The 27,939-nt window shown below is 37.7% G+C and overlaps 1 long non-coding RNA gene across 2 annotated transcripts in view; it reads left to right on the top strand.

The window, feature by feature from the left end:
* Positions 1-2,190: 2,190 nt before the first annotated feature.
* LOC133094328 (uncharacterized) overlaps positions 2,191-27,939 on the top strand; it is a 28,005-nt gene continuing 2,256 nt past the window's right edge. Inside the window, exons 1-4 of one of the 2 annotated variants that reach the window (XR_009701454.1) lie at positions 2,191-2,229; positions 3,075-3,116; positions 3,915-3,973; positions 4,261-4,780. This is a non-coding gene — a long non-coding RNA (uncharacterized LOC133094328). Of the gene's footprint in view, positions 2,230-3,074; positions 3,117-3,914; positions 3,974-4,260; positions 4,781-27,939 lie in introns of those variants that run through there. The other variant, XR_009701453.1, reaches the window with a different exon arrangement.

Below are 27,939 nucleotides of genomic sequence, written 5' to 3' on the forward strand. Positions count from 1 at the left end.
GCATCACAGTCGGATGGCTCTCCCAGCCTCCCCTGGCTCCCTCCCCTGGCTTCTCTCTCACAAGTGTTTCCTCTAATGAAACTCTTGCACATTTAATTTCATCTTAACAACCACCTCTCAAAGGACCCAGACTAACACAAAGATATTTCCTTCAAAAACATGCGTCTTGTCAGCACCTCACTTTGGTGTTTCATAGTTGTTGCACTGTAATGCTGCAGGCAAAACTTCCAATTCAATATCCATTTAGGCCATTAATCATGAGATGAATGAATGGTATGGTAAGAGGGAGCACCATGGAAAATGATGGGATTTTACTTTATATTTCTTGTTGTTCAGTGACTCCCAGTTTTGTTAAAATATATGTTTAATTTGTAAAAGTATAAAGTGAATTTTGGCCAGAGTTATCATTGTGGGTGCTGAGTGTGTGAGTGGAGACACTGTATATGTGAATCTACCTTTGGATGGGTAACTGGGCTTGCGCCAGGACTCGGATGAGACAGTTGCTACATGCCACCTTGGAATTCCAAAGTAACCTCAACGCCAATATCAGATTCTTCCTTTATTCCTCCACCTTTTCTTCTTCCCCTGATTTCTTCTCATTTCTCTATCTTTCCACCATATTTCTTGTTGTGCTACTGCTTGAGAGGTCACTAAAAAGCAATAGTAGGAAGTGGAATATAGGGAGAGAATAGAGAATGAAGCCTTTATTTTGTATAGTCTGAAAAAAGATAAATTGCTTAAATCTGTACCCCAAAGAAGGCAGAATAAAAATAGCTTTCTATACTTGTTCCCTAGAATTTCAAGAACCCCAAATACCTTCCCCTTTTTTCTTTAGAAGAAAAACTTTTGATTGTAGAATATTTTTTATATAACAGTTCGTGAAAAACATCAATTTTTACTAATTTGTTTCATTTTTCCTGTGAGGATTGTTGACCCAAACTGTATTTTGATAATACCCTGACAAAACCTCAATGCTCTTCCAGGCAAATAGGATTCCCCTATGTGACTTGCACCAAGGACTGTCATCTGTCAAAATGTGACAACATATCTTTGTCTTCATTATAATGTCAGGCAATTTAAAAGGTTTTACTGTGGAAAATTTGTCTATATTAAAAAGATATAGCAGATATGGAAAACAGAAAGTAGACGAATATAAAAGAAATGAAAGGATTCAATGGCCACTCTTCAAGTACTATCACTGTTAAGTTTGATGTATTTGTTAGTGCTTTTTTCTATGCATAATGTTTTTACAAAAATATGACCTTAGTGGCTATTCACACTTTGTTATTTGAGGGTTTATGTAGACATAAGATCAAAGGATTGATTCTCTGTCACATTCTAAAGAAACAGAAACCAGAAGAAACATAATCGACTTGGTGGAAAGTCCAAGATAACACTTGTCAAGCCCTTTGTTAAGACCAGAGACTGCATTTGATGATGGTGACCTCCAGTTGTCTTAACAGTCCCGAATTTACACGTACCTGACAGGAGTTAAAATGTTTCCCCGAGCCGAATAGCCAGTGCCAGTTTCCTCAGTTAACCTGCACTGTGAGGGCTGGTGCAGGGTCAAGGGGTAGGAGACCAAGAGAAATCCCAGGTCATCGGGATAGCGATGGTGACCCGGGCACACGCTCGGCCTTGTGCCCACCGTAAAATGCACAAGGGCTGTGACTCGGCCCCACTTCTAGGGCAACAGGATGCAGAGCTGAAGGTAAACAGCCCTTGCAGAAGTGGCTCACCAGGATAACAAGCACCAGGGGTTTGAAGTTTTCTAAACAGAAGCACGACGCAGGAGGTTTCAAACACAGGTTCTGCAGCCAGAATGACGGGGTTACACCAGCTTCACCAAATACTAGCTCTATGATCTTAAATCACTTGCCCTCTCTTAGCCTTATCTTCCCCGTACATAAGATGGAAATGATAATATTTCTTTCTCCTGGGACTGTTGTTGAAGAAGGGATTAAGTGGTATGGCAATGCTGGTGTTAAGCACAATGCCAGACACGTGATATCTATTCTAGGGAGTTGATTGTCACAAAGTCCCCGACCTTCACCCGCCACGAACAGCTTCCCTTCCGCACCGGCTTCCGGCGGTCCGTTCACCTCAGTCCCTCTCAGCCGAACGCGATCCTTCCGCGCTAGCGTCACTTCCGGGAGAGCCTACGCGCGGCTCCCCGACACACCCGGATGCAGTTATCGTGGCTGCTATCAGTGATGGACCGCAATGGAGGTCGAGTCAAGAGTTGCTCGGAAAGCGCTCAGAGTTTGGTGCTTCAAGGAGGCCTGTCAAAGGACAAAGGATGAGATCGCTGGGCGGCAGGGTGTCCCAAAGGGTCCTAGAAACTGCGCCTCCGCGATTCCTATTAACTTGCCGCCAAGTTTTTCTAGAGGAGTTGCTCCTCTTGGCAGGGTGGAGCCTCGCTTCCTACCCAGCACTTCTTTGTGTGCCGGGTTTTTGTTCCGGTCTTTCCCAGCTGCCTAGGAGCTGAGGGGGCAGTGCGGTGGCTGCCCGGGGAGGAAGGGGTGGGCCGGAGTCTAGAACAGAGAGAGGTGGGGCGCGCTGGCGACTCTGAGGCGGCCAGGCTGGGGGCGCCCTAGAGTGCAGCCCCGAACTGCTGGCCCCTAGAGGCCGAGATGCTTCTCACCAAGGGGCGCTCCGAGTAAGCCATAGAGCTCTTCCCTGCCGACCCAACTTTACTCAACTTTGATCTTCAAAAACATCTAGGATATGTATTGATATAATGCAGTATGTGATTGGTTTTGTGTGTGTGTGTGTGTGTGTGTCCCAAATACAAGCAAACTAATAATGTTAGTAAGTTTCAGAATAGGGAAAGTTCGCATGTTGAGTCATGTGGTGGTTTTCTTTTAAGGTTTAAATTTGGATAACATGCTAGTGCTTACGAGATTTTACCAAAAACATTCTTTTATTGAGCTTTGCTCCTGTGCAGTTGTCATGATGAAACACGAAGATGCCAGAATTGTACCTCACGATAAGGCTTTAATTGCCAGAAGGTTCTGAAAGTGCAACAGTAATTCTAGGTATAGATATATTAATTTGAGTTAGTTCTCTTGCAGGGTGCCCTATAGGTTTTGTCATCGGGTGAAACAGGAACAAATGTGAGTTGATTAATATTTCCTAGTAGTTAAAATTACTTCTTAAGTGCTTAATTACTTATTAAGTAATTTTAAGAAGTTAAAATTACTTCCTAAATGCTTAACTGTATATCTGTTGGATTCCAAATCTCAATTGAAACCATTTTTATTTGTCTGAAATAGGTAATGAGCTGATAATGTGTAAAGACATAGAGAATAGTACTATTGTTATAGAAACAAAAATATGGAAACTAATATTTAAAGCAGATTGATTCAATATAATATAATGTGTTGTAATTTGGATTTTCACTTAAACTCTCAAAATTAAAAGAGCTGACCTAGAAAGTCTTAAACATGAAGAAAATAAAAAAGAAATGTGAACATTTACCTCTTCTCCGAATATTCTGTTGTTTGAGTGGAAAATAAATGACATTAGAAAGCACCTGGGATTTGTTTTTACAATTACATACTATGTGCAAAGCACTGAGTTGAGAACGGATGAGAAAGTGCTTTGTAATATATAAAGTAATATATAAATCACAACAGTTATTACTCTCGCTCTTCTGGCCAAATCATGTCTCCCTGTGGTGCATTTTAAGCTCCAAAATGTGTAGTTCTTGTACTAGTATTAATATATACAGTTGTAGTAGTATTTTAAAGAAACCAAAAATGAATGCTCTGTTATACATTTTAAATGTTTTTCCTTGTTTATGTGTTCTTTGAGGTTGTGTTCACAAGTGCATTTGTACACATTAGAGTACTGGTAATTTGATGGTCAGGGGTGGAGGGGGAGATTCTTACTTTTTGTATGGTTTCTTGCAGGTAGGTCTGCTGGGGTCTTGGCACAGTACCACATGGACCTGGACAAAAGCATTGTTAAGGTGGACATTTTTATTACACTAATCAGTTCAAATGTTTGACCAGTCTATTTAGTTTTCTTATACTTTAACCAAATAACTAGATGTGAGCTTCATATAGTGATCTGTATTTGTGGGATAATTCATGATCAGTTTATTTCCTACCAAATGTAAAGTTTGATCTCAAATAGTTAACTTTTTTGGAGCACTTACCATTTGCTAATCTCTGTGTTAAGTCCTATACATGCATTATCTCACTTAATACTTAAAGTAACATATTAATTAGGTCTCTTAAACTTCCTATTTTACAGGTAGAGAAATGAGGCAAAGAGGGATTAAGATCCTTGCCCCTGGTCCCAAAGTTAGAGCCATTACTTGAGGCTTTCCTTCCATTAACTGAAGACTTAGGTAGAAGAAGAATGAGATTGGAACTCAGACCTGGACTCTTGTCCTACCTACTCTGCTTTGTGAATTAGGGCAAGTCATTTAACCTCTCTGAATTTCATTTTCCTCTGCTGTAACAGATGAACACTTTGAACTATTGTACTTTATTGAATCCTGAGTCATCAAAAATCCTTAAAAGGGTGCCTTCACCATTATCTGCTGGATTTTCTTCCAAGCCCCTGACACTCATTCCATAGGTTTTGATGCACACATGCTGGCAGTGAGAACTCTATTGCTGCCTGGTCTGACCGCACTGTAAGACGTGGCTGATTTCAGAGATGTCAGAATGTAAAATACTGTGCATCTTGGAATTGATGACAGACCGTAGGTGATCTCTGAGCTCCTTTTCAACCTCAGTTCTATGACATCTGTGACTTAATAACATTTTATTGCTGGTTTATGTATTTTTTAATGTAAATGATTCAAGATAAAACATAAGCTTCTTGGTAGTGGAAAACTAAGAATCATGTCTGTCTTTTTCACCTCTGAATCCCCAATAGCTAGAACAATGCCTAGCATGTAGTAGATGCTCAATAAATATTTACTGAATGAATTAAGCAAATCTTCATTTCATATTGCAAATACAACTTTTTAAAAAATTGTGTTGTACTTGAAGTTGACGTAAAATATAATAGTATCAACAGTGCAAAAATATTTTGCTAACATTTTTTTGAATGCAAAAGTGCACTGTTAAAAAACAGTGGTGTTTCTTTCCAAACATCTTTTCTGCTTACTGTTGTTGATTGTCATCAAATGTGGAGTACATTTTTAAAAAAATTTTTTTTAAACTTTATTGAAGTGTAGTTGATTCCCAATGTTGTGTTAATCTGGAGTATGTTTTGGTCCTTGAAGAGGATGATAAAAACTGAAATGCCAACATAGAGACTTTTTAACAAGGAATCACAGAGATCTTCAATTTAACGGAAGTTGGAAAATGTTATTTCATATCTTTATTAACTTTTTATGAGTATTCTGGAGGTGATTAAGCATGCCATTCTTCCAAATGTACAAATGTGTCTGAGTTATGAATGATGAAAATAAACTATAATTGCACGATAGTTTGAAACTATGTGAATGGGCAGAAAAGTGTTTTAAGTTTTGGGGTGGGCAAGTGTAAAATAATGTAACTAAAGAAATTATCCCAGCTATATTTATAGTATGTCTAATGATGCCTGCACTTTCAGTTAGAACCAGGAAGAAGGCTTAGGAATTATTATACAGTTGTATAGACTGTTCTCTGGAGATAATCAACTTTTAAAGACTAAATACTAATACTTCTAAATAGGAGTAAAGTCATTTACATAGCTACTAAAATTTCTATCACTAAAATAAACTCTGCACCACATTACAGCACATTATTACTGAATGAACATTAACCAGTAACTTCTCTGAATTTCTACTATCAGTTTGCTTTTCTCAGGACCCTTTTTCACAGAAAATGCAGTTTTTATTCCTTTATAAGTTATTGCCTGTGTAATAATGAGGAGGGAATAATGTTTACCCCTCTTAGTACTTATTTCCTTTTACAGACTGTATCAATGTATACTTTCCCGAATCCCCAAACCCAAAGGAGAATAAGCCCAGGGGCCCACAGGAAGTTATTTTATGAGCCCAAATAAAACAATTAATTTTTTTGAGGTTTTAAAAATAACTTATGCTTATTGATTAAAGGCTTATTCCTCTAAAGGTTTGGCAAGTGCTCCAAGGAGGAGTGATATTTATCATTAAGTTTGGAGCAAATATGTTCCTTGAGTTCAATAACTGAAGAATTTCTTAAGTAGCTAATGATTGCTTTGTACTACCTCGAAGTTTTTTCTTTAAAATTTCTACTATTTCCACACCTTTTTTCTCCATCTTTTGGTTTTCCTATAAATAAGTCACAGTAACCTTCTTTCCCTTACCCTGCAAACTGTGAATTCAATCTAGGCTGAAATCCTAGGATATATTCACTTTCTTTTGTATACTTTTTCTACATCTTTAAGAATTTATATCAGGGCTTCCCTGGTGGCACAGTGGTTAAGAATCCGCCTGCCAATGCAGGGGACACGGGTTCGAGCCCTGGTCCGGGAAGATCGGACATGCTGCGGAGCAGCTAAGCCCATGCGCCACAACTGCTGAGCCTGCGCTCTAGAGCCCGAGAGCCACAACTACTGAACCCACGAGCCTAGAGCCCGTGCTCTGCAACAAGAGAAGCCACCGCCATGAGAAGCCCGTGCACTGCAACGAAGAGTAGCCCCCGCTCACCGCAACTAGAGAAAGCCCGCGTGCAGCAATGAAGACCCAAAGCAGCCAAAAATAAATAAATAAAATAAATAAAATTTTTAAAAAGGAATTTATATCAAATGTAGATGATTTGGAAAATTTGTCATTTGGCGAGAATCTCACTGACGCAAAATTATAAAGTCAGAAAGGCATGGGACACTTGAAAGGAGGACTAGAAACAAAAATTTTAAACCCTCATATTATTTACCTTCAGCAAATGTGAATTTATAAGCATTACAGTTACTCTTTAGGGCAAGTAAATTCTTTAAATGTTTCTGGAAAATAAGGAATATAAATGCAATGTTGCTAATTTTTTAATATAAATTTATTTATTTATTTATTTTTGGCTGCATTGGGCTTTCGTTGCTGCGCACGGGCTTTCTCTAGCTGTGGCAAGTGGGGGCTACTCTTTGTTGTGGTGCGCGGGCTTCTCACTGCGGTGGTGTCTCGTTGCAGAGCATGGGCTCTAGGCACACGGGCTTCAGTAGTTGTGGCACGTGGGCTTCAGTAGTTGTGGCTTGCTGGCTCTAGGGTGCAGTCTCAGTAGTTGTGGCACACGGGCTTAGTTGCTCTGTGGCATGTGGGATCTTCCCGGACCAGGGCTCGAACCAGTGTCCCCTGCATTGGCAGGCAGATTCTTAACCACTGTGCCACCAAGGAAGCCGCAATATTGCTAATTTAAGATATCTGGTTTTAGTTTGGTATATTGAGGGTAATGGATTTTGCAAGTTCCCTAACAACCTTATTCCTCAGACCTTGATTATTTTCCTTTGAGGTCTCACCATGACTTCTTTCTTTCTTTTTTTTAACATCTTTTTTTTTTATTTAACATCTTTATTGGAGTATAATTGTTTTACAATGGAGTGTTAGTTTCTGCTTTATAACAAAGTGAATCAGCTATACATATACATATATCCCCATATCTCCTCCCTTTTGTGTCTCCCTCACACCCTCCCTATTCCACCCCTCTAGGTGGTCACAAAGCACCGAGCTGATCTCCCTGTGCTATGTGGCTGCTTCCTACTAGCTATCTATTTTACATTTGGTAGTGTATATATGTCCATGCCACTCTCTCACTTCGTCCCAGCTTACCCTTCCCCATCCCCGTGTCCTCAAGTCCATTCTCTACGTCTGCATCATTATTCCTGTCCTGCCCCTATGTTCTTCATAACCATTTTCTTTTTTTAGATTCCATATATATGTGTTAGCATATGGTATTTGTTTTTCTCTTTCTGACTTCACTCTGTATGACAGACTCTAGGTCCATCCACCTCACTACAAATAACTCAATTTCGTTTCTTTTCATGGCTGAGTAATATTCCATTGTATATATGTGCCACATCTTCTTTATCCATTCATCTCTCGATGGACACTTAGGTTGCTTCCATGTGCTGGCTATTGTAAATAGAGCTGCAGTGAACATTGTGGTACATGACTCTTTTTGAATTATGGTTTTCTCAGGGTATATGCTCAGTAGTGGGATTGCTGGATTATATGGTAGTTCTATTTTTAGTTTTTTAAGGAACCTGCATACTGTTCTCCATAGTGGCTGTATCAATTTACATTCCCACCAAAAGTGCAAGAGGGTTCCCTTTTCTCCACACCCTCTCCAGCATTTGTTGTTTGTAGATTTTCTGATGATGCCCATTCTAACTGGTGTGAGGTGATACCTCATTGTCGTTTTGAGTTGCATTGCTCTAATAATTAGTGATGTTGAGCAGCTTTTCATGTGCTTCTTGGCCATCTGTATGTCATCTTTGGAGAAATGTCTATTTAGGTCTTCTGCCCATTTTTGGATTGGGTTGTTTGTTTCTTTGATATTGAGCTGCATGAGCTGCTTGTATATTTTGGAGATTAATCCTTTGTCCGTTGATTCATTTGCAAATATTTTCTCCCATCTGAGGGTTGTCTTTTCGTCTTGTTTATGGTTTCCTTTGCTGTGCAAAAGCTTTTAAGTTTCATTAGGTCAAAAAGGATCTTGCTGTGATTTATGTCATAGTGTTCTGCCTGTGGTTTCCTCTGAGAGTTTTATAGTGTCTGCCTTACATTTAGATCTTTAATCCATTTTGAGTTTATTTTTGTGTATGGTGTTAGGGAGTGTTCTAATTTCATTCTTTTACATGTAGCTGTCCAGTTTTCCCAGCACCACTTATTGAAGAGGCTCTTTTCTCCATGGTATATTCTTGACTCCTTTATCAAAAATAAGGCAACCATATGTGCATGGGTTTATCTCTGGGCTTTCTATCCTGTTCCATTGATCTGTATTTCTGTTTTTGTGCCAATACCATGCTGTCTTGATTACTGTAGCTTTATAGTATAGTCTGAAGTCCAGGAGCCTGATTCCTCCAGCACTGTTTTTCTTTCTCAAGATAGCTTTGGCTATTCAGGGTCTTTTGTGTTTCCATAGAAATTGTGAAATTTTTTGTTCTAGTTATATGAAAAATGCCATTGGTAGTTTGATAGGGATTGCATTGAATCTGTAGATTGCTTTGGGTAGTAGAGTCATTTTCACAATGTTGATTCTTCCAATCCAAGAACATGGTATATCTCTCCATCTGTTTGTATCATCTTTAATTTCTTTCATCAGTGTCTTATAGTTTTCTGCATACAGGTGTTTTGTCTCCTTAGGTAGGTTTATTCCTAGGTATTTTATTCTTTTTGTTGCAATGGTAAATGGGATTGTTTCCTTAATTTCTCTTTCAGATTTTTCATCATTAGTGTATAGGGACGCAAGAGATTTCTGTGCATTAATTTTTTATCCTGCTACTTTACCAAATTCATTGATTAGCTCTAGTAGTTTTCTAGTAGCATCTGTAGGATTTTCTATGTATAGTATCATGTCATCTGCAAACAGTGACAGCTTTACTTCTTCTTTTCTGATTTGGATTCCTTTTATTTCTTTTTCTTCTCTGATTGCTGTGGCTAAAACTTCCTTGTATTGTTCCTGATATTAGAGGAAATGGTTTCAGTTTTTCACCATTGAGAACGATGTTGGCTGTGGGTTTGTCATACATGGCCTTTATTATATTGAGGTAAGTTCGCTCTATGCCTACATTCTGGAGGGTTTTTATCATAAATGGGTGTTGAATTTTGTCAAAAGCCTTTTCTGCATCTATTCAGATGATCATATGGTTTTTCTCCTTCAGTTTGTTATTATGGTGTATCACGTTGATTGATTTGCCTATATTGAAGAATCCTTGCATTCCTGGGATAAACCCCACTTGATCATAGTGTGTGATCCTTTTAACGTGCTGTTGGATTCTGTTTGCTAGTATTTTGTTGAGGACTTTTGCATCTATGTTCATCAGTGATATTGGCCTGTAGTTTTCTTTCTTTGTGACATCTTTGTCTGGTTTTGGTATCAGGGTGATGATGGCCTCGTAGAATGAATTTGGGAGTGTTCCTCCCTCTGCTATGTTTTGGAAGAGTTTAAGAAGGATAGGTGTTAGCTCTTCCCTCAATGTTTGATAGAATTCACCTGTGAAGCCATCTGGTCCTGGGCTTTTGTTTGTTGGAAGATTTTTAATCACAGTCTCAATTTCAGTCCTTGTGATTGGACTGTTTATATTTTCTATTTCTTCTTGGTTCAGTCTCAGAAGGTTGTGCTTTTCTAAGAATTTGTCCGTTTCCTCCAGGTTGTCCAATTTATTGGCATATAGTTGCTTGTAGTAATCTCTCATGATCCTTTGTGTTTCTGCAGTGTCAGTTGTTACTTCTTTTTCATTTCTAATTCTATTGATTTGAGTCTTCTCCCTTTTTTTCTTGATGAGTCTGGCTAATGGTTTATAAATTTTGTGTATCTTCTCAAAGAACCAGATTTTAGTTTCATTGATCTTTGCTATTGTTTCCTTCATTTCTTTTTCATTTATTTCTGATCTGACCTTTATGATTTTTTTCCTTCTGCTAACTTAGGAGTTTTTTTGTTCTTCTTTCTCTAATTGCTTTATGTGTAAGGTTAGGTTGTTTATTTGAGATGTTTCTTGTTTCTTGAGGTAGGATTGTATAGCTTTAAACTTCCCTCTTAGAACTGCTTTTGCTGCATCCCATAGGCTTTGGGTCATCGTGTTTTCATTGTCACTTGTTTCTAGGTATGTTTTGATTTCCTCAGTGACCTCTTGGTTATTTTGTAGTGTATTGTTTAGCCTTCATGTGTTTGTATTTTTTAAAGATTTTTTTCTGTAATTGATATCTAGTCTCATAGCATTGTGGTCGGAAAAGATACTTGATATGATTTCATTTTTCTTAAATTTACCAAGGCTTGATTTGTGACCCAGGATATTATCTATCCTGGAGAATGTTCCATGAGCACTTGAGAAGAAAGTGTATTCTGTTGTTTTTGGATGGAATGCCCTATAAATATCAATTAAGTCCATCTTGTTTAATGTGTCATTTAAAGCTTGTGTTTCCTTATTTATTTTCATTTTGGATGATCTGTGCATTGGTGAAAGTGGGGTGTTAAAGTCCCCTACTATGATTGTGTTACTGTTGATTTCCCCTTTTATGGCTGTTAGCATTTGCCTTATGTATTGAGGTGCTCCTATATTGGGTGCATAAATATTTACAATTGTTATGTCTTCTTCTTGGATTGATCACTTGATCATTATGTAGTGTCCTTCTTTGTCTCTTGTAATAGTGTTTGTTTTAAAGTCTATTTTGTCTGATATGAGAATTGCTACTCAAGCTTTCTTTTGATTTCAATTTGCATGGAATATCTTTGTCCATCCCCTCACTTTCAATCTGTATGTGTCTCTAAGTCTGAAGTGGGTCTCTTGTAGACAGCATATATACGGGTCTTGTTTTTGTATCCATTCAGCCAGTCTATGTCTTTTGGTTGGAGCATTTAATCCATTTACATTTAAGGTAGTTATCGATATGTATGTTCCTATTACCAACTTCTTAATTGCTTTGGGTTTGTTATTGTAGTTCTTTTCCTTCTCTTGTGTTTCCTGCCTGGAGAAGTTCCTCTAGCATTTGTTGTAAAGCTGGTTTGGTGGTGCTGGACTCTCTCAGCTTTTGCTTGTCTGTAAAGGTTTTAATTTCTCCGTCGAATCTGAATGAGTTCCTTGCTGGGTAGAGTAATCTTGGTTGTAGGTTTTTCCCTTTCATCACTTTAAATATGTCCTGCCCCTCCTTTCTGGCTTGCAGAGTTTCTGCTGAAAGATCAGCTGTTAACCTGATGGGGATTCCCTTGTATGTTATTTGTTGCTTTTCCCTTGCTGCTTTTAATATTTTTTCTTTGTATTTAATTTTTGATAGTTTGATTAATATGTGTCTTGGCCTGTTTCTCCTTGGATATATCCTGTTTGAGACTCTCTGTGCTTCCTGGACTTGACTGACTATTTCCTTTCCCATATTAGGGAAGTTTTCAACTATAATTTCTTCAGATATTTTCTCAGTCCCTTTCTTTTTCTCTTCCTCTGGGACCCCTATAATTCGAATGTTGGTACGTTTAACGTTGTCCCAGAGGTCTCTGAGACTGTCCTCAATTCTTTTCATTCTTTTTTCTTTATTCTGCTCTGCGGTAGTTATTTCCACTATTTTGTCTTCCAGGTCACTTATCTGTTCTTCTGCCTCAGTTATTCTGCTATTGATTCCTTCTAGAGAATTTTTAATTTCATTTATTGTGTTGTTCATCATTGTTTGTTTGCTCTTTAGTTCTTCTAGGTCCTTGTTAAACATTTCTTGTATTTTCTCCATTCTATTTCCAAGATTTTGGATCATTTTTACTACCATTACTGTGAATTCTTTTTCAGGTACACTGCGTATTTCCTCGTCATTTGTTTGGTCTGATGGGTTTTTGCCTTGCTCCTTCATCTGCTATGTGTTTCTCTGTCTTCTTATTTTGCTTAACTTACTGTGTTTGGGGTCTCCTTTTTGCAGGCTGCAGGTTTGTAGTTCCTGTTGTTTTTGGTGTCTGCCCCAGTGGCTAAGGTTGGTTCAGTGGGTTGTGTAGGCTTCCGGGTGAAGGGGAATGGTGCCTGTGTTCTGGTGGATGAGGTTGGATCTTGTCTTTCTGATGGGGAGGACCACGTCTGGTGGTGTGTTTTTGTGTGTGTGTGAGCTTATTATGATTTTAGGCAGCCTCTCTGCTAACGGGTGGGGTTGTGTTCCTGTCTTGCTAGTTGTTTGGTATAGGGTGTCCAGCACTGTAGCCTGCTGGTCATTGAGTGGAGCTGGGTCTTAGCGTTAAGACAGAGATCTCTGGGAGAGCTTTTGCTGTTTGATACTACGTGGAGCTGGGAGGTCTCTGGTGGACGAGTATGCTGAACTCAGCTCTCCCACTGCTGAGGCTCAGACCTGCCACCCAGCCAGAGCACCAAGACCCTGTCAGCCACACAGCTCAGAAGAAAAGGGAGAATAAAAAGAAGGAAAGAAAGAAAGAAAGAAAAAAATAAAATAAAATGAAGTTATTAAAATAAAAAATATTTTAAAATTATTAAAAATAAAAAAAAATTTTAAGTAATAAGAAGGAAGAAAGAAGAGAGCAACCAAACCAAAAAACAAATCCACCAATGGTAACAAGTGCTAAAAAGTATACTAAAAAAACAAAACAAAACAAAAAAAAAACAAAAAAAAACCAGACAGAGAGAACCCTAGGACAAATGGTAAAAGCAAAGCTATACAGACAAAATCACACAAAGAAGCATACACATACACACTCAACAAAAAGAGAAAAAGGAAGAAAAAATATATATCTATGTATATAAAAAAGAAGAGAGCAACCAAATCAATAAACAAATCTACCAATGATAATAAACTCTAAATACTAAACTAAGATAAACGTAAAACCAGAAACAAATTAGATGCAGAAAGGAAACCCCAAGTCTATAGTTGCTCCCAAAGTCCACCGCCTCAATTTTGGGATGATTCATTGTCTATTCAGGTATTCCAGAGATGCAGGGTACATCAAGTTGATTGTGGAGATTTAATCTGCTGCTCCTGAGGCTGGTGGGAGAGATTTCCCTTTCTCTTCTTTGTTCGCACAGCTCCTGGGGTTCAGCTTTGGATATGGCCTCGCCTCTGTGTGTAGGTCCCCCTCTGGCGTCTTTTGGGAAGTCTGAGGTCTTCTGCCAGTGTTCAGTCGGTGTTCTGTAAGAGTTGTTCCACATGTAGATGTATTTCTGATATATTTGTGGGGAGGAAGGTGATCTGCACGTCTTACTCCTCTGCCATCTTGAAGGTCTCCCCCCATGACTTCTTTTAATATGGAGTATTCATAAATGTTATCCTACAAGTTGGTGAAGAAATATTAAATTTCCTTTCTAATCTTTATTAGAAAATCAAACTTTATAGTTAATTGCTTAAATTCTTGATGGCCCATTTTAATTGGCAGAATATTATTTTTATGCTCTGCCTCCTACTTTGGTGACTGTGAGAAGTCTTTTGTTTAAGAAATAACATTTATGAAGTGCTTACACAGGGTTAAGAGATAGACATGAAAAGATGACTACACCTTGCCACAGCCTGGGAGTACCTATATGAGAGTGATGTTTAAACATATAACTGTGATGAAGGACGATCCATACTGTGATGAAAGTATGCATGGAGTAGAGAGAGACAGCAATGATTCTTCCCAGAATCTGGAGAGCATATTAAATAAAGGGGAGGGGAGGGGCTTCATAGAGCTTTGATACCTTGAATAGACAGGCTCCTTTGAGGAAGCCCTCTAAATAACTTGGTGGCTGTGTTTCTCAACAGGGACAGCATTAACATAGGATAGGACAGTTCATCACCACTAGACTCTCCTAAGCATTTCAGGATATTTAGCAGCCTTGTATCTGTGGTCTTTTCCCACCAACTAGCTTCAGCTGGGGTCAGGAGGTGCCACCGGCTTCCTCACTCCCCAATTTTGATCTTTATACATGCTCACACTATCACTTTCTGACCCTTCATGTTTATGTCTTTCTCATTCATTTCCTTTCATTCACCAAAGACTTTTGGTACCTGGCTTTCAGTTTCCCTTACTTCCCCAAGTCCCACCTTTAAGCCAGGTGACTAAAAATTCTGTATGGGTAACCCAGGCAATATCCTGGCCTCTCAGTTGCTTGACCTCCTTAAATTCAATGACCTTTACCTTTTTGCAACGCCACTCACTCCCCGGACTTTGTCATCATTTATGTCAGCTTCACCCTTAAAAGCTTAAAATAAACTCTTCTACTTTCTGCCCATTTTCCCAACTTTCTAACTGAATGACTTCTAGTGCATCTATACTTCAGCTTCAAGGACTCCAAGCCCTTGACTGCACTACTCTTTCTCTATCAGTTTCTTCTGCTTTCCACTTCCCATCACTTCAACCACTACATTCTTGCACTCTTGTCCTTCTGTTGCACCTACCCGGTAAAACCCAACCCAAGGTCAGAAATGATAATAATCGCTAACATGGACTGTGTGCTTACTGTATTCCAGATGCTCTTCTAAGTTTACCTGGATTGTCTCCTTTAATCTTCATAACAGCCCTGTGAGATAGGCATTATTATTATTTCCGTTTTGCAGATAAGGAAACTAAAGTGCAGTTTCTATCTATGAAGTAGTGTCTCTAGAATATGAACCCAAGCAGCTTGCCACTAGAACCCATGCTCTTAACTACTACTTTAGACTGTCTTCCAAACCAGTTGTCTTCTCCTTCTGCTTCCATACTTGGACTGATGAGCCGTTTTAGGGACAGAGTAGTTTGGCTAGATGGAGAGTGTAGAAAGTACTCATCTTAGCCCTTGGTTCAGTAAGTGACCCTCTTGGTACTTTTCCAGCCAAGCCAGGAAACACAGAGGTTTCAGTCATTTAAAAAAGTGAAAGTATTCTTAGCTTTCAGGCCTAAGCTTGTCCAACTCTGCTCTAGATGGCTTACAAGATTTTGCTACGCCCTTAGGGTGCAGAGGAGTCACACAGTTAGGCATTTGAATCCCAGCTTCACTACTTACTGGTTGTGTGGCCTTCGGCATATATCTCCCCCTCCCTTTTATTTTGTTATTATTTTTAAATTTATTATTATTATTATTATTATTATTTTGGCCACGCTTAGCCACTTGCGGGATCTTAATTCCCTGACCAGGGATCGAACCCATGCCCCCTGCTTTGGAATCTCTGGACCTCCAGGGAATTCCCTCCCCCTCCCTTTTAAAGGAGACTTTCTGGAGGTCTCAAAGAGTGCTTCCACTTATATTTCATTGGCTGAAACTTAGTCACAGGGCTCTACCTAACTGAAAGGGAGGCTGGGAAATTAGGCTAGGTGACCATATGTGCCCAGTTGAAAATTGGGGTTTTGTTACTAAGGCTGACTGAGAGCATGTGTTGGGGTACGTAACACAGTCTGTGTCATATACTTCCTGTCTACAGCCCTGTCCAGATATTCTCTGAGCCCTTGAATAGGCTCTTGAATTAAACCAGACACTGAGCTTAGTCACAGCTACCTGCTTGGGAAGGTGCCTCACAATGATCATCGTTAAGTTATGATGAGAGAAACCAGATTTTAAAGTCCAGGGACTCTCAGTACAGTCTGTGAAAACTCCTATTAGTATTGACAAAAAGCGTCATTCCAAAAATCTTTAGAATGTTACCATTTCAGATTTCTTTTGTGATGTTCTGTTTTCCATACTCTTCCAAAGTTCTGGATCAGATTCTGAGGTTAATTCTATTTCTGGTGATGACAATGCTTTGATGAACAAAATGTCAGCATGGACTTTTTCTACCATGCTAGTCAGTAAAAATTCAAAATAAATAGGTATAATGATTTTAAATATTTTGCTTTAGGTTTTTTTCCTCTGGTAAATGCTTGTCTCCACAGCACCTGGGCTTTTAAAAAATTGATAGTGGTGACATTTGAGTAAATGGCACCTTGGTTGACCATCTCCAGAGGATTTCACGATAGGCTTAATCTTATTCAAGATCTTTGACTTAGTGTCTGTTATCAGAGTACTTATCCAGATACAAGGGAAACTCTTCCAGAGTCATAAAAACAGTCACGCAGAAATGGTTTCCACAGAGCACACTGCTCTTCAGCTGCCCACAGAAGAGGGCATTCCAAAAGCTTACACATACCACATCCAAAGTATTAGAGTGGGGACTGGTGCTTCAGGTTATTTGGATTTAGAGGAATAAACCTTTCTGTTTGGATGAAAATAACATGATTTTATACTGTTATTGAACAAATAAAACATGTTTTGTTTATACAATTTATATACTATAAGTTTATCATGTTTCTGACAGTTGGCAAAAACTATTTTGCTTTTGTGGAAATAGTGGGAGCACATGTCTGTCTGTTGGGTTCCCCTCTTTCAAAGCTGTTTTATGCTGAAATGTGTCCTCTCCAAAATGGAAAAACATCACCATCTTCTTGAGGGCTTTATTTGATGGTGTTATTGTTACGGTAGCCAGAGACCTCTGGGTTTTGTTTTTTTTAATTTTATTTATTTTTTTGGCTGCGTTGTGTCTTCGTTGCTGCCCGCGGGCTTTCTCCAGCTGCAGTGAGCGGGGGCTACTCTTCGTTGCGGTGCGCGGGCTTCTCATTGCGGTGGCTTCTCTTGTTGTGGAGCACGGGCTCTAGGCACACAGGCTTCAGTAGTTGTGGCACGCGGGCTCTAGAGCGCAGGCTCAGTAGTTGTGGCGCACGGGCTTAGTTGCTCCGCGGCACGTGGGATCTTCCCGGACCAGGGCTCGAACCCACGTCCCCTGCTCTGGCAGGCGGATTCTTAACCACTGTGCCACCAGTGAAGCCCCTGACATCTGGGTTTTAATTTAAGTGTTTTGGGTCACCTAGAGCAGCAGTCCCCAACCTTTTTGACACTAGGGACCGGTTTCATGGAAGACAATTTTTCCACGGACTGGGAGGGTTGGGGGGAATGGTTTCAGGATTATTCAAGTGTATTACATTTATTGTGCACTTTATTTCTATTGTTATTACATTGTAATATATAACAAAATAATTATACAGCTCACCATAATGCTGACAGGAGGTGGAACTCAGGTGGTAATGCGAGCGATGGGAAGCAGCTGTAAATACAGATGAAGCTTCTCTCGCTCGCCTGCCACTCACCTCCTGCTGTGCGGCCTGGTTCCTAACAGGCCACGGACCGCTCCCAGTCCTCAGCCTGGGGGGTTGGGGACCCCTGACCTAGAGTGTCTGTAGTTATAGAGTGAATTGATTTATCATGAAGTTGATATATAAAAGACTTTTCTTGAAAGCCTGCTGGTTCTTTATTTGTTCGCTGCTAAGTAAAACATCTTTGGGCATTGAGAGTGGGATCCTATTAAAAAGAAACCTGCAGAAATACTTTCTAAGGCTTTCATCTAGAACCTCTTTGAGGCATAATGAAGAACTCAGTCTGCTTGATCTGAGAGGCTTTTTATTCTCCCTAAAAAGATAGATAAACAAAATGTATTTTCCCCAGTTGTAAAAGTAATCCATATTTACTGTAGAAAAAGAACACAGACAAAGTTACAGAGGAAAAAATAAAAATCATCCACAGGCCCACTACTCAGCAATAACTATGTTAAAGCCTTTGACAAACATCCTTTGAGATGATCAAATTAAATTAGTTGTCTTTAAGTTAGTTAAACATACCCAGTGGAATACCCTAAAGTGATTTGTGAATAAGGGAAGGCTTTGAGCCTCTCAATAATCCAACAACTGCTCTCATTTCACACTTCGCTGGGAGGAAGCTCTGTAAAACATAAGTCTTCCTAAATGTATTAAATGCTAATCTGCAGCACATACCCAAACAATCCTTTCAGTATGTGTTTCTCAATACTTCTTGGAGATCATGGTTTCTAGGATGACATTTTGTGATGCGTTGATAATAGGACCAGTGGAGGCTTTATTCTCTTAAAGATATGAACACTGTTTCCCTCTGGTGTGTGAAAGAAGAGAGAGAGGTGTGAAATTGAAGGATATGGTCCTATCATCTCAGATTATAGCGAGCCAGTTCACTACTATCTGAAATCCGTGAGGCACCTGTGCCAGAAGCAAAGACACAAAACATTTGCTGAGACACTTTCTTTCCTTTGGTGTGTTGGGATGGAGATTAGTGGTGGCATTTACTTATGAAGACTTCTGGAGCAGTCATCTTTGAATTCCCTCTAATGCCACACACGATGCCTGAAGCCTAGTAGTTTGGTAGTGTTTAATAAGAGTACTAGCAATTGTGTTAAGAATAACCTTCAAAGAAAAAAAAAAAAAAAAAAAAAAAAGAATAACCTTCAAAGAGCACTTGAGGACATATATTGACACTAGCTCAGTTCTGATGCCACTTAACTGTATAAGAGATCCAGACTTTAGCCATGGTTGTCACCCTTCCTGGATGCGATGCTAGCCCAGTAACCTAATATCTAGGAATGGAGGTAGGTACAGGAATAATCTGCAGACAATACAAGGACACGGCTGCAATCTGCAGCACGTGCCACTTAGCCCTGCCCTTCTACCATGAGGTGGCCTTCTATGGTGAAAAGATGTCACCTGGTGTCTTGGGAGCCTTTAGGAAAAGAAATGCATGTACAACAAAAGTATCTTGTTTCTGCATTATATGAGGCATAGTTTTTCAAAGTACAGTCTCAAGGCTATCTGTACCAGAATACCCTGTATTGCCTTTTAAAAATGCAAGTTTTTGATTCCCATTCACAATTGTGATAATCTTTTTAAAAAGGTGAGATACACAGAGGTAAATGTAACAAGAGATCTGTAGGATCTATCTGAAGAAAACTTTAAAATTGTACTGAGAGTCATCAAAGAAGATTTTAATAAATAGAAAGGTATATCTTACTCTTGGATAGGAAGATGTACCCCCAACGCTATAAGCAAGTTAACTTGAAAAGAAAATTTTAACTGGTAAAAATATTTGTAACAGGTAAAACAGCTAACAGGCTAATTCCTGACTATATGAAATGCTTTTTAAAACAAAATTAGAACAACTGAAGAGAAATCGGCAAAGGAATCGACATTCCATAGAAGAATGGCATAGGTATTTCATAGAAGAATTATAAGTGGCCAATAAACTTACTCAAAGCTATTCAACTGCATTCAGAATTTAATAAAAACAAAAATGAGGTATCTTCATCTGTTATATTTACAAAGATGAAAAAATTTGATAATAATATCCATTGTAGGGAAAGTGGTAAAATACATGTTCATTAGAGCATTTTGAATTGTTTCAAAACATTGGGAAATGATTAAAATATATTGGATTCACATAATTTAGCACCAACAATTCTAAAATATTTGGATATACTTTAATTTGAGTATATTTTAATTTCATAAAAAAACATTGCAGATGTATTATGAAATACAAAAACAATAAAATATTAAATATTCAGTATGCAAACCATGTAAGTATATATGTGTGTACAGGAAGGATACCAAAAGGAGGTTATTAGTTATGCCATTTTGCTTTATATTTTTCATTTTCCAAATTTTCTGTGTTGACCAATCAGAAAAAAAAGCAGTGAACATTAACAAACAGAAATCTCATGTGATCCTGTGAGCATTGGTGTGATGGTAGCGTACTCTACACTCTTTGATATATCTTGGAGATTGTCCACATCAGTTTATATAGAGAAATACTTTGTTCTTTTTTTTTTTTTAGTTATTTCTGATATACATTTTAAAGTAATAACTAGAATTATGACTTATAACATTATACCAGAACATATAAGATTTTTAGAAATTTCATGTAATGTCTGAAACATTTATATTAACATATTTCCATACAAATAACTGAAAGAAAGTTTAGTATTAGTTGTTTTTGTTTGTTTGTTTTTTTATACTGCAGGTTCTTATTAGTCATCAGTCTTATACACATCAGTGTATACATGTCAATCCCAATCGCCCAATTCAGCACACCACCATCCCCACCCCACCGCGGTTTTCCCCACTTGGTGCCCATACATCTGTTCTCCACATCTGTGTCTCAACTTCTGCCCTGCAAACCAGTTCATCTGTACCATTTTTCTAGGTTCCACATACATGTGTCAATATACGATATTTGTTTTTCTCTTTCTGACTTACTTCACTCTGTATGACAGTCTTTAGAACCATCCACGTCTCTACAAATGACTCAATTTCATTCCTTTTCATGGCTGAGTAATATTCCATTGTATATATGTACCACAACTTCTTTATCCATTCGTCTATCGATAGGCATTTAGGTTGCTTCCATGACCTAGCTATTGTAAATAGTGCTGCAGTGAACATTGGGTGTCTTTTTGAATTATGGTTTTCTCTGGGTATATGCCCAGTAGTGGGATTGCTGGATCATATGGTAATTCTATTTTTAGTTTTTTAAGGAACCTCCATACTGTTCTCCACAGTGGCTGTATCCATTTACATTCCCACCAACAGTGCAAGAGGGTTCCCTTTTCTCCACACCCTTTCCAGCATTTGTTGTTTGTAGATTTTCTGATGATGCCCATTCTAACTGGTGTGAGGTGATACCTCATTGTAGTTTTGATTTGCATTTCTCTAATAATTAGTGATGTTGAGCAGCTTTTCATGTGCTTCTTGGCCATCTGGATGTCTTCTTTGGAGAAATGTCTATTTAGGTCTTCTGCCCATTTTTGGATTGGGTTGTTTGTTCCTTTGATATTGAGCTGCATGAGCTGTTTATATATTTTGGAGATTAATCCTTTTTCCGCTGATTCGTTTGCAAATATTTTGTCCCATTCTGAGGGTTGTCTTTTCGTCTTGTTTATGGTTTCCTTTGCTGTGCAAAAGCTTTGAAGTTTCATTAGGTCCCATTTGTTTATTTTTGTTTTTATTTCCATTACTCTAGAAGGTGGATCAAAAAAGATCTTGCAGTGATTTATGTCAAAGAGTGTTCTTCCAATGTTTTCCTCTAAGAGTTTTATAGTGTCCGGTCTTACATTTAGGTCTCGAATCCATTTTGAGTTTATTTTTGTGTATGGTGTTAGGGAGTGTTCTAATTTCATTCTTTTACATGTAGCTGTCCAGTTTTCCCAGCACCACTTATTGAAGAGACTGTCTTTTCTCCATTGTATATCTTTGCCTCCTTTGTCGTAGATTAGTTGACCATAGGTGCATGGGTTTATCTCTGGGCTTTCTATCTTATTCCATTGATCTATGTTTCTGTTTTTGTGCCAGTACCATATTGTCTTGATTACTGTAGCTTTGTAGTATAGTCTGAAGTCAGGGAGTCTGATTCCTCTAGCTCCGTTTTTTTCCTTCAAGACTGCTTTGGCTATTCGGGGTCTTTTGTGTCTCCATACAAATTTTAAGATGATTTGTTCTAGTTCCGTAAAAAATGCCATTGGCAATTTGATAGGGATTGCATTGAATCTGTAGATTGCTTTGGGTAGTATAGTCATTTTCACAGTATTGATTCTTCCAATCCAAGAACATGGTATATCTCTCCCTCTCTTGGTATCATCTTTAATTTCTTTCAACTTTGTTCTTTTAAATGCAGTTGTGATAGTAAAACAAAGTCCTTTATTGATGAATATTTAAGTTGATTATAAATCTTTTGCTCTTATCAACAATAGTAAAATAATTTGTGCCTAGCTCATTTCACATGTATGTAACTCTACCTGTAGGATAAATTCCTAGAAGTGGAATTTCTGAGTTAAAATATTTTTGCATTTGTAATTTTGATACAAATTGCCAATTTGCCCTTCATAGAATTTTATTTAATCAGACACTACCATAAGTCATGTAAGATAAAGCCTACCCCTTACCAACATTGTCATCAAACTTAAAAATGAGGTTAAACATCTTTCCTTTAGAGACATTTGTATTTCTTTTTCTGGGAACTGCCTGTTTATATCTTTCCCTCTTTGTATGTTAAGAAAATTAGCCCTTGCCTAGAGATCAGTTGCAAATACTTGACCCATGTGATTATTTGCCTTTTAACTTTGATTATGGTGATTTTTGCCATGCAGAAAAAAATTTTAATTTATATAGTTAAATTTTATAGCTTCTAGATTTCTTATATGTTTCGAGATGGGGATCAGTTTTTTTTTCCCCAGGTGGCTACCCATTGACCCAACTCAATTTATTGAATAATCCATATTTTCCTCCACTGACTTGAGGTGCTACCTTTATCACATATGAAATTCCATATATATTTAGGTTTATTTTTGGAATTTCTATTCTGTTTCATTGAATTATCTGTCAACTCATTTGCCAGTACCATAGTGTTTTATTTATTGCATGTTTATAATGTATTTTAATATGTTAGAGGGCTTATCTCCTTTCATTATCCCTTTCTCAGAAATTTCCTGGTTATTCTTACTTGTTCAGTTCATTTAAAAAAATAAGCCTGTGAGATTGTTAAATTTATAGATTAACTTAAGGAGAATCGACATCTTTATGATGTCGATTCTCCTTACCCCAGTGTGTGGTATGTCTTGTTCAAGTATTCTTATGTGTCACTCACAAGTATTTTAAAGTTTTCTTCACATAGATCTTGCACATTTCTTATATTTATTGCTAGGCATTTTACCTTCTTTTGGTGGCCATTGTAATTGAGTATATCTTTCAGTAAATCTCTCTGGTGGTTGTTTGTATACATAAAAGCTATTTTAATTATGTACCCAGACAATGTATTGAATTCGCTTATTCTCTGTATTAGTTTTTCAGTTGATTATCTTGGAGTTTCCAGGTGTTCAATCATGTCTGCAAATATTGCTAATTTTACCTCCTCCTTTCCAATTTTTAAACTGTATTTTCTTTTGTCTGGCTGCATTGCATGCATGTATGTATTAGTTTCTTTGTTTTTCTCTTTAATAATTCATTAATTTCTGCATTTCTTTCCTTCTGTTTTTGTTTGGTTTACTTGTTATTTCTCATACTTTCTCAGTTGGATGTTAATTTTCTTCTGAGCACTGTTTTAGCTTTATTCTGGAGTTCCTGGCGTGTAGAATTTTCACGATAGTGATTTTGTACATACTCTTGAAATTTTGGTTTGGATTTCTTATTTAATTCAAGAATTCTTTGAGATTTTTTGGGAGGTCCTATTATATATTTTTTGTTCATTGCACTTTCATGAGAGTAGGTTTTCTACCTTTACTTTTTGAAATTGATTGTTTTCTTTATGGATTAATACATAGTCAAGTTTTGTGAAAGTTCACATTAGAGCTTAATATTATCAGAGAAAACTTAGGTATAGTTAATTATTAGTACACTATTTACTTGTACACAAGGGAAACCAGTAATGGATTAATTTCATCTAGCAAAGGCAAGAATGGGAATTTGTGTAGTTTGGAAACCATGGATTTTGTTTTTTGGGGGTGAGCTGCAGATTAGCTGGCAGCCAGCAGAGACCAGTCAAGGCCTCTGCTGGCTGAGACCTAAATTCTGATTTTAGGCACCTCGATGAGTCAGAAAAGAAAGCAGTCCCAGTTGTCTAAGCCTCTTTGGAAGACTGAGAGTTTTGCCGTTGGCATAGGTGACAGGCTCTGTCAGTGTCCTTTGTTATCCTATCCATCTTAGTTATGCCAGGTCTATACCATTTCCCTTCTCAGGATTTCTCAATATATGTCAATTAAGTCTACCACAATATGTTAAGATTTTCTATATCTTATTTTTTAAATTACTGATCTCTCATGGACCAAGAGAGATGAATTACAGTTTCCTACTATGTTTTTCTTTTTCCTTATATCCTCTGTAGATTTTATGTAATATTGTTGCAAGGTTATTTGATCCACAGATATTCATAACTGTTCATTTTTATTGTGAATTGTAACCTTTAGCATTACAGAGTACCCCCCCCCCTTTTCCTGGTCTGGTTTAATTTGGGCCTGAATCCAGCCACATCTATTATTAAGATGTTGCTACTTGTTTGTTTCTAGTATCTCTTTACTCATCCTTCTATCTTCAACCCTTCTGAATCATTTTATTTTTGTTGTAGGTCTTTTATGTAGCATAGATTTGAGTTTTGCTTTGTGATTCAGTCTGAAATTCTTTTTCTCTAAATAGTTGAATTTAGCTCATTTACATTTATTAATTTGATATATATGGTCTTAGTTGTGTCATATTGTTATACTTTCTGTATTTATACCTTTTAAAGTATTTTACTATATAAACCCCTTGCTTTGTTTTCTGTGTGTAGGTTTCTGTGAGGTTTATATTTTAGTTTCTGTAGTTATTTACGTTTGTAATACCCCCGTTATACAATACCCTCAATGATCTATTTAGCCAGACTTTCAGTATCTGTAATTCTCTTTTCTAAGTGATGATAGATTGATAAGCTAGACTTCATTAAAATTAAAAACTTTTGCTCTGCAAAAGACAGTGTCATGAGATTAAGAAGACAAGCCACAGACTGGGAGAAAATATTTGCAAAATACATCTAATAAAGGACTATTCTCCAAAATATACAACAACCTGATTAAAAAATGGGCTAAAGACCTTAACAGATACTTCACCAAAGAAGATTATACAGATGTCAAATAAGCATATGAAAAGATGTTCCACATCATTTGTCATCAGGGAAATGCAAATTAAAACCCACCTGTTAGAATGACCAAAATTCGGAACATTGACAACACCAAATGCTGGCAAGGATGCGGAGCAAGAGAACTCATTCATTGCTGGTGGGAATGCAAAATGCTACAGCCACTTTGGAATACAGTTTGGTAGTTTCTTACAAACTAAACATACTCTTACCCTATGATCCAGCAGTCTCACTCCTTGGAGCTGAAAACTTATGTCTACAGTAAAACCTGCACATGGATGTTTATAGCAGCTTTATTCATAATTTCTGAAACTTGGAAGCAACCAGGATGTCCTTTGGTAGCTGAGTGGATAAATAACTTTGATCCACCCAGACAGTGGAATATTATTCAGCACTAAAACAAGCTACCAAGCCATGGAAAGACATGAAGGAAACTTAAATACATATTACTAAGTGAAAGAAGCCAATTTGAAAAGGCTACATACTGTAATGATCCCAACTATGTGACATTCTGGAAAATGCAAAAGTCCCGAGACAATAAAAAGATCAGTGGTTGCCAGTGGGTAGGGGGTGGGGAATGGCATGAGGAACAACGAATAGGTGGAGCACAGACTTTTAGTAGTGAAAATACACGATGGATAGATGCCGTTATACATTTATAATTGTATGCCATTGCACCTTTATACGTTTATAATGGTGGTAATAGAATGTGCACCAAGAATGAACCATAATGTAGACTATGGACTTTGGGTGATTGTGTCTCAGTGTAGGCTCATCAGCTTTAACAAGTGTCCCACTCTGGTGGGGGATGTTGGTAATGGGGGAGGCTGTGCATGTGGGGGGCAGGGAGAAATCTCTGCATCTTCCTCTCAGTTTTGCTGTGAACCCAAAACTGCTCTTAAAAAAAAACTGTCATAGAAAATTTTAATTAAAAAAAAAGTGGCAGTGGGTCAGGGATGAGAGGTATCTTCATAGGGAGCAGGAGCCTGGTCTTGATGCTTTCAACTGACTGTACTTATTAATTAAAAAAAAAATTTTTTTTTAATCTAAGAGATTTTAAAATGAAAGTTGAGTGATCCCTTAACCAAGATAATTTTAAACTGAGCTCCAGACTATAACCATTCTACTACTTCAAGTGAGCTAGTCATATCAAGCTAAATGTAAGCTGCTTGAGGCTAGAGAGGTGGTAAGTCTATCACTATGTGCTTGACAAGGCCAGTTATTGATGAATATAAACTTATCACACGGGGCTCAGAATCACTTCAGTGTACAGCTACCTGCCCTGGTTTGGAATGCTTGTTGCTCTTTTTCTTAAATTCAGCCTTAAAGAACAGAGTATTAACTGACTCTCTTGAGGTGCCAGAATAAGCGACAGTACACAGAACTAATTAAAAAAATACTTCTGAGGGATATAAATTCCTAACCCACATGTACAAACCTGTTAAAAAATTTTACTCTTCAAAACAAATTTTATCTGCTAAATTTTAAGTTGAATTAAGTAGCAAATGATGCTTAAATGAACAGACCATTACTGTTGACCCTATTCCCTCTCACACCTTTGACCATTTTCTGCATCCCTACTTTTGAAATCAGATTTCAAATTTTCTGCAGCTTGCATTATTGTTTCATAAGTTATACGCTGCAATTCTAACATTACTAACAACTGATTTTATGCTCAAACGTCCAAAAAGGCGGTGTCAAATATACTTTTGTTGGCTTTGGTGCTCAGTATGGAATACATAATGAATGGACAAATGTTTCCCACTACTATGGTTATATTCTCCATCTGGATAGCCTTTTCTTAGTAAGTATAATTCCAAGTCTGACTTACATGATATGGTTTAATGAAGCTGCAGAGATACATCAAATTTATATTTAAAACAAAATACCAAAACCATTTTACCAAAAACTAGTTTTATTTTAAAATTAAGTGCATAGCACTCATCTAATTCCATTGGTGTGGACTTCAGCACCATACTCGCTATTTGCAATTAATGTCATAACAGATACATTTTGGTTTGCAGTCTGTACTTTAGTGTTTATTTAGTGGACTTTGGTAAAGCCCTTTATGCATATCATTAATTTCTTCACAGTACACATTTAATGATGGTCCGGTAATCTCAAAAAACAAAAAACCTACTTTAGAGACTAATCAATAAATTAAACAAAACCCACACCACTCCCCCACCCACACCCCCCGAAGCTAGCAGTTGTGAGTTGTATTTATATTGAAACCTAATGTTTTAAAAATAGTTCTGGTTCTCCAACCATCCCATCCCACCCCACCCTGGGTATGCAGCAACAGTAACCAATTACTTATTTTACTCTACACCCCCCCCAAATTAATCCAGTGTTCTTTAGCTTTTTAAAATATAAACTGGGAAAGTGTTATTATAGGATTTTTAAAAAGGCATATTCTATAACAAGAATGACATTTAAACCAGTCAGTAAAAGCATTTGACAAGACATTAAATTACCATAGGCACCAGTTGTTGTTTCAAGTTGGGATCTCTATCCCAGTATCTTACATTCATAGTATTATTGAGGTAGTTAAAATACTGAAAATTGGTCCAGGTTCCTAGGTTCTGAATGTGAATGATATATTCTCTTTTGAACCCACCTTCCCCCAAATAATTCAAGTTCTCTTGAGGTAAGAACTACCAAAATCCAATTAGCAGCCTTCTGTAAAGAGAAAGTGGTGATACTTTCAGAAAACAATTTTCATGCTTGAAAACTGCCATGAGTGAGTGTTCTTACCTGAGTGGTTTTTCATTTTATCTACCAGACTAATAAATCCACATCATGCCCTATGCACTTATGTACTCTAAAAGTTACCTTTCTTTAAAGGAAAGGATATTCTGTAAGAATTCACACTGACAGAAGCCACCC

Source organism: Eubalaena glacialis, chromosome 1 (genome assembly GCF_028564815.1).
Source record: "Eubalaena glacialis isolate mEubGla1 chromosome 1, mEubGla1.1.hap2.+ XY, whole genome shotgun sequence".
Taxonomy (NCBI): domain Eukaryota; kingdom Metazoa; phylum Chordata; class Mammalia; order Artiodactyla; family Balaenidae; genus Eubalaena; species Eubalaena glacialis.